Here is a 7,799-nt window from a genome sequence, read left to right on the forward strand (position 1 = left end):
TTTAAAAAAAATTCTTTTAAAAAAGTTAAAAGACACTAAAACACCACTATAGGTTTGATCAGCTCATGATTTAAGTTACAGTCTTAACCCTGGTGTCTTTTTAAAACTAAACTAAAAAGAAGAAGAGGCACTGAGCCAAAGTTACAGAGGAACGAACATGGTAGACATTTCAGGTTTTTGGCATAAAAAAGGAAAAATTGGGATCTTAAAATCCTTTACACTGAGAGAGTCCGGAGACCTAAATCTTTCAAACCTCAGTGTGTTTTTATTACAGTGCAGTCAGATCCAGTCGCTCCCTCAGCCTCTATCTCTTCATTTGTATGTAAATAACAGACTGATGCAGATTCTCTGTGGCTCCTCTCAGTCTCCTCAGTTAAACAGACACAGTGATATCAGCTCTGACCTGTCATCACCACCACAAACTGTTACAGCAACCTGATAAGAGACTGTTCACAGGCAGGAGAGGGGTTTGTATCCCATGATTCTTAGCATACATGGAGTCAGGGTCAGTGAGATCGAGAGCGAAATATAAGAACAGTGCGCAGGTGTCTTCAGTGGTTCTGATTGGACGTCTGCTCAGGTTGGAGGTGGGTGGAGCTCTGATCAGAGGTGGTTGTCTTCTATCACCACCAGCACTTTATTCAGCACTTCTGAAGCTTTTTCTCTCTCATTTCACATCCATGCCGAGGAGAAGGGATCGGATCTGAAACTGTTTTTGTCCTGGATTCTTGTTCTTTGAATAAAACTCTTTACTTTTCCAGGTTAAATCTTCAGTCCTGTGTTCAATTAATTATTAATTATTGCAGAAATTAAGAACATTAAAGAGATAAAATGTGTTTTTAGTCACACCAATGACTGTGCAGCAATAATAATAAAATTCAAACCAAGGAACCCATCTTAATGTTTTTCCTCTTTGACACAGATGCTGACATTTGAATCAGAAGATGAGTCATTGCCCAAATATTTCCAGCAATTAGACCGAACCTGGCAGCAGGAGTCCCTTTTTCCTTCCGATCCCTCTATCAGCTCCTTGAGGAGACATCCCGACTCCTGCTGAGTCTGGGTTTGGAGACGTGCCTGCTGTTTCATGTTTGATCCCCACTTCCACAACCGTGACAGTTCACTGAAGGTAAATATATTTATACGTGCAGATTAACCTGCGTTAATTATCCCCATGTTGTTGTTGTTGTTGTTCACTCCCATCAGTCACAAAATAACATGTCAGGACAAATCTTCCGCTCTCACTGTGCCAGGTGAGATTTTCACACCCTGGAGATTAAATACATTCCTGGAATATTTGATTTGATTTCTGAGCTTTTTATTTACTTATTGCATATTTGGATTGTTGAAACCTGCAGAGGTTCAGTATAAACGTCTCTGGAGGTCCCAGAGTTTCCAAACATGTCAAATATGTGAGGGCTGACCTTTGACAGTATGTGAGGAAAATCCAGTCATGGAGATAAACTGAGTGATTCTGCCAGTCACATGAATTGTGAAATCAATGCAATAATTTTAAACACATACACATGTATCTACCTGCCTGTAAATATACATGCAGATGTACCTGTGTGTGTGTGTGTGTGTGTGTGTGTGTGTATGTGTGTGTGTGTGTGTGTGTGTGTGTGTTACAGGATATTTTTGGGGACAAATTTCAGACTAAAGACCAGTTAATTGGAGACAGCTTGTCCAGGACTGATCCTAGAACCAGGAAGTAAGTTAGCATGTTAGCATGTTAGCTCTTCCTGTTCCCTCGTCCCAGAGTCAGTGTGTTTCTGGTTAAATGTCTGAAATAAGGTCTGTGGTTTTAACACAAGCTCAAGACATTTTCAGGTTTTATTCTCGGACATAAAATGGGTCAGTAAATCCCCCACTCCTGATGTTTGAAGCTTTTCCGTGTCTTAAAAAAGGCGGTTGCTAACGAGTGTCTAAATGAGACTACAGAGGTTGTCGGGGACGTTAACATGAAAACCCATCTACTCACCAGTCCACCTTTACAGCCTCGTTGTGTTTCTACTCACGCTCTTTCAAACTCTCACTAACTTTCTAAGAAGAAAGGCTTTTGTAGAAGAGCTCAGAGCTAAATGAAATGACCAGTTGGAAGCTTAGTGGTGGAGACGTTGACGTCATGTGACCGTGGTGGAGTTGGTTTATAGCACTATAACATTTTGTGGAGGAACCAGGCTGATGCTAACTTCAGAACTGGACTACAGAAACACATCATCACTGCAGGACTCTATTAGGGAAAAAGCTGATTTTTGGGTCAGTTGTTGTGAGCAATGTAAATGCCTAAAGTCTATATAACAAAAATGAAATTAAATGAAATTATTAAATTTGGCCTCAGTGAACTTCCATAGAAAGGAAAAAAAAAAAAGATGTTCAGAGATTTAGCTGGGAGTCATCATTCTGCCATTCCACCCAACAAGGCCATTATTACTCTACCCTGTAATCACACACACACACACACACACACACACAGGTAGAGTGTAACCTGCTGGTACTGGTTTACAGGCTGCTCCTCCTGCAGTGTAAAAGGATCACACTCATCAGTTTCCACTCAGAGTGTGTTTACATCAGTCAGTCACACACTAACTACAGCTCAACGTCGCTCTCTGCTTCTACAGCAAACACACACCAAACCACCTCCAGTCAAACTGAGTCTGTAAACTGCTTCACCACCAGCAGGGGGCGATAAAGATACTGAAACATCCTGTTCAGTTAAAAATGACCCCTGAGGATAAAAACAGACATTTTTTTACCTTTTATTTATCTTTTCAACATCATATGAAATAAAAGATTTATTTATGAATATGAGGGAAAAAAACTGAGTAATAATGGTTTGGTGTTTTAATACTGGTCCTTATCTGACCAAAAAAACTAAAGAATAAAATCATAAAAGTTCACTTTTTATTTTCTCATTTTTCTCAACAGTTAAATCTTGTGTAAATATTATTTCCCTACATTTTAAAATGTGTTTCTCTGCACCTCCAGGTGTTGGTCCTTCAGGCAGCTGTCTCAGAGTCCGACCTCTTCCCAAATCTAAAAACATATCCGAGTCAGCCTTAAAACCAAACCTGTGTGTTTAACAGCAGACCTGACAGAGGTCACGACCTTAGCAGTAGGTATGTCTCAAAAGATGAGATAATTAGGTCAAAGTGTCCTGAGAGCAATGAACATTTTTAAGAAACAGTGTCTGATCTGATGTGTTTTTTAGTTAAAGGTCTGATCTCATTGAACAGTCATCCTGAGGAGCTGAAAATGGAGGGCTGGTGTACGCCGCCCCCCCCTCCCTGTTGACTCAAACAGAGGCAACACACATTCCTGACTAAATGCTGCGGGCGTGTTCAGTCCTGTCAGCTACACCTGATCCAACACACACACACACACACACACACACACATAGTGCAGGAAAGTGGAGGAGGGACGTTCCTGCTTTTTCACCTCAGGTTTGTAGGTTTATTTAAGGTATCATTTTGTGTGGCTGTGCAGGTTTGATGCTCAGAGGCGATTTAAGTTTAAATGAGTGTCATCCCTGTAAGATGTCATCTTCCTGCAAAACAGACCTTATTTAAACTGTAGTAGGTCGTTCAAGCAGCCGCCTCCTCCGACACCTGATTGGATGAACACACCTTTCACTGAGCCCTCATCTTTGTTTTTAAGACTTGAACTTGAAAACATAGGCCAGGTGCTGTGGAAAAGATCCCCTAGAGACAATTACATGACTGACAGTTGAAGCTCTGCCACAACCTTGATGGACATGAAAGTCTCGTAGAATAATCAGTACAAAAGATGGACAGGTGTAAAATGTGTTTAGATGTGTTAGTGTCTGACAACATGATGAGAGGATTCCTACAGAGACAGAGCTTTTTATTAAAGAGGAAGATCCTGTTAGTTTAACCAGAAACATCTCTATATATCAGCTCCTGTGTTCTGCTCAGTAAAATCCCTGTTTTTGTCAATGGAGTCTGGTAGTGATGTATAGAGATGTTTCTGGTTGAACTAAAAGGATCTTCCTCTTTAATAAAAAGTTCTATTTTTGTGTGGCACTTTTACTCGTGTAAAGGGTCTGAATATTTCTTCCACCACTGAAAGTCACATAATAATGAACTGAATTGAGTCTGGACAGAAGAATGTAAAAGTATAAAACATTCAGACTTGACACACCTGCTGTTTTTTCCTCCTGCATCCTGAGCCAGCCTACAGATGACATGCAGTGTTGTGTAGTGAGGAGTCCTGCCTGTGTTTGGATTTCTGTCCTTATCTCACAGATATCATGAAGGGAAACAGGTGCTTCTCCTGCACTGAACTCCTTTTTTATCTCACATATTTCCCCAGAAAACTTATCACCATGAAGAAAACTCACCCAGCTGTGACGTCGCGACATGCCTCCCTGCCTCCAGGAAAAAACAAGAAGTGTTTCGAGATGCTGAGAATCTCCCTGATGATAAAAAAATATTCACACAGACCTGCATTTATTCATGAGCAGGATTTACCTGTCGGAGAGATTCTAATCTCACACTGAATTTGTTGACACCTGGCACCAGGTCATGGTTCATGTTGCATGTGTGTTACCAAAGCAAAATAATAGATGGGGGCAAAAGAATGGAAGAAATATGTATTAAACAACAGTGATCAATAGAATAAAATGGTTTAATTGGATAAAGTGGATTGATAATAAAAGAAAAAGCTTTAAATGAAGGAACAATGTTTTTCCGTGTGTGTGTGAGTGTGTGTGTTGAGTGTGGCTGCTCTGCTTTCTGTTTATAGAAACCACAGAAGTCATTCACTCACCTGCAAAACTCATTTTTTACAGGACAGTGCTCCGACTGAGGCGAACCTCAAACTCACTCAATACACTGCAGTACAAAGGTTCATACACAATACAGGTGATAATAACACAAATCATTTTTTAAAGCATTAAAATCTGAATATTACTATTATATTATGTTTAAAAACATATTTATCAGAACTAAACATCGCTCAGTTCATGATGTTTTTATGCCTTACTTTACTATGGCATACAGTATTATTACTACTGTAAACTGGACAAAGAATACCGGAATATTACAAAAAAAAAAAAAAAAAAAAAAAAAAACCTTTTAATGGAGCCAGCTTGAAAATATGTCAACAAATATATTTGACCAATCACAACCGGTTGCTAGGCGGAGCAGAACGAGCCGACCAATCAGCGTTTGCCTGCCAATGTTGGCTTCAGTGTCACGTCACTGGTCGCGACGCATGTCGTCATTGAGCGTGACCGGCGGCAGCAGGGGAAGCAGAGCAGAGCGGCAGGCAACGCCGGAAAAACGAGTGTAAATGTGGAAGAAAACAACGGTCAGATCGTCGCTTTGGTTTGTGAGACTATTACTGTTCACGCCGGGATGTTAAAAGCAACCTTTGAGCTGGACGCTGAGCAAAGGTAAGGCTAACGAGCTAACTAATCATTATTAGCATCACGGGCAGCGTTAGCCTTCCTTGTTAATGATTTGTTTTGGGCCTGTGTCTGCGTCTCTACCTGGCTCTAAACATTTATGGTCAGCTTTTTGTGTCTTGTTTTGCAGTCTTATTGCGTCTCCTTGAGTTTTTGTAGTAATCTATCAGTCTCCTGTTGTGTGTATCAGTGATTAGTCATTTGTTTGTTTGGACTTGATGCTTCATCGAGCACAGTTTGGTGTTAAAGGCTGGAAAAATACATTCTGACTGTTGAGTGTTTTGTCTGTGGACAAAGTGACTGTAGCTCTCCTCACCTTCTCATCAAACTATATCAAACACATCAGAACCAACAAACGCTAAATGTTCTGTTTTGGATTGTTATTGTTCAGGATCAGTCAAAATGGGATTGAAAAATATCTTATTAATACCGTAACATATTTTAAAGAGTACGGTCTAGACCTGCTCTTCATGAAAAGTGCCTTCAGATGACTTGTTGTGATTCAGTGCTATATAAATAAAATTGAATTGAACTGAACTGAAAAATTCAGTTTGGTTGGACATGATTGGAAATTCTTAATTATGTGCATGTGCGAGACACACTAGACTACACCATGCAAAACAATATCAAGTGTTCTAAATATTGGAGTGAGTTGTTCATAAGTGTGTTAATTTTAATGGTTGGTCAGAGGGTGATTTAAAAATCTCTTTATATCTGTCATAAATATCAGTTTATAACAGCCAATTCTACACTTACTTCACAGCTTGACATTATAAACTGTCCTGCTGGCCAGGATGCACTATTTAAGGACTCTGGGCCAGTTGATTGCACCTCCCACTGTTTAATAAATTACTTTTGTATGAGATCATTTCATTTCCTTCATTAAGAGAGTATTTTTTTTTACTGTTATTTGCCAAATTAAAAGTATGTTCCTGGAGAGCCAATGTCATCCCCTGTATTTTCATAAACTTTTTCACATAAGCTGCCGTTAAGACATTTGTAAATTTGGTTGTTATTCATTAAACAAAACACAAAACAAAGACATTTTAAATATGTGTTAATAAGAAGAAGGTCGAAATATGAAATAATGATTCTGTATGTGACCATCTGTGGTGGAAAAAATTACTTTTTGCTGAAGTATAATAAACAACACAAGTTAAAATCCTGCATTCAAAATTGACTTTACTGATTGTGTTTCTCGTTGTGCAGTTCACAGTAACATCCAATGATGAGTTGATTGACACACAATTGATAATCATTTTACTTTTTCCCAAATATTTGTTTTTGGTGGTGAGGAGGTGATGTTGGTTTTCTGAAACAGCCTCTAATGTTTGTTAAATGTTGTGGTTCAGGTGTAATGTTGAACATTTATCTTTTCATGGTTAAACTGTTGATGAGGAATAGGTAGTAGTGTATTGATCATTTTCCTTTTTCCTTTGTAAATTTCTCTGATTTCTTCCAGGTATCACCACTTGAGTCGGTAGTGACGGAGTTCCCTGATTTGACGGCATTGTCCGCAATCAGAGAGATGTTTTCGATGATCACAGAGACGTCGTCCACAATCACAGAGATGTAGTCCATGATCACGGAGTGTCTTGGTACAATGAAGAAGTTCTTTGAGGCCAGGACAGAGGCCTCCATGTAATTCACAAATACCTTTACATCAACTGTCCAAGAGAGAGCAATGATGTCAAAGAACATCTAAAAATGTTACAGTATAGAAAGGCATCAAAAAACATTAAAAAAAAAAGGTCAAAAAATGTAGTGTGGCATCGAAAACTGTCATAGTATAGTATGGCGTCAAAAATGGTCAAAAAACGTCAAAGTATAGTATGGTGTCAAAAATGGTCAAAAAATGTCATACTAAGGTGTCAAAAAATGTAAAAACAAAAACAGGGTCAAAGTATAGTATGGCATCAAAAATCAAAAAATGTCATAGTATAGTATGGCATCAAAAATCAAAAAATGTCATAGTATAGTATGGCATCAAAAAACATGAAAAAATGTCATATTATAGTATGGCGTCAAAAATTGTCAAAAAATGTCATAATATAGTAAAGTGTCAAAAATGGTCAAAAAATGTCATAGTATAGTATGGCATCAAAAAACATGAAAAAATGTCATAGTATAGTATGGCGTCAAAAATGGTCATAAAATGTCATAGTATAGTATGGCGGCAAAAATGGTCAAAAAATGTCATAGTATAGTATGGCGTCAAAAAACATGAAAAAATGTCAGTATAGTATGGTGTCAAAAATGGTCAAAAAATGTCATAGTATAGTATGGCGTCAAAAATGGTCATAAAATGTCATAGTATAGTATGGCAGTCAAAAATGGTCATAAAAATGTCATAGTATAGTATGGCATCAAA

The 7,799-nt window shown here is 38.5% G+C and overlaps 2 long non-coding RNA genes across 3 annotated transcripts in view; both read left to right on the plus strand.

Annotated features, from left to right (window-relative positions):
• Nucleotides 1-394: 394 nt before the first annotated feature.
• On the plus strand, nucleotides 395-4,695 carry LOC108891784 (uncharacterized). 2 transcript variants are annotated; one of them, XR_007812831.1, is made up of 3 exons: nucleotides 395-587; nucleotides 923-1,129; nucleotides 4,333-4,695. It is a non-coding gene; the product is annotated as an uncharacterized LOC108891784 (long non-coding RNA). The 2 variants fall into 2 exon arrangements; XR_001962364.2 differs by lacking the exon at nucleotides 395-587 and adding an exon at nucleotides 637-761.
• Nucleotides 4,696-5,252: 557 nt separating this feature from the next.
• The window catches only part of LOC127142298 (uncharacterized), a 9,538-nt gene continuing 6,991 nt past the window's right edge, over nucleotides 5,253-7,799 (plus strand). The window contains exons 1-2 of the long non-coding RNA XR_007812828.1: nucleotides 5,253-5,416; nucleotides 6,891-7,069. This is a non-coding gene — a long non-coding RNA (uncharacterized LOC127142298). The remainder of the gene's footprint in view (nucleotides 5,417-6,890; nucleotides 7,070-7,799) is intronic.

This window comes from Lates calcarifer, linkage group LG3 (assembly GCF_001640805.2).
Source record: "Lates calcarifer isolate ASB-BC8 linkage group LG3, TLL_Latcal_v3, whole genome shotgun sequence".
NCBI lineage: Eukaryota > Metazoa > Chordata > Actinopteri > Centropomidae > Lates > Lates calcarifer.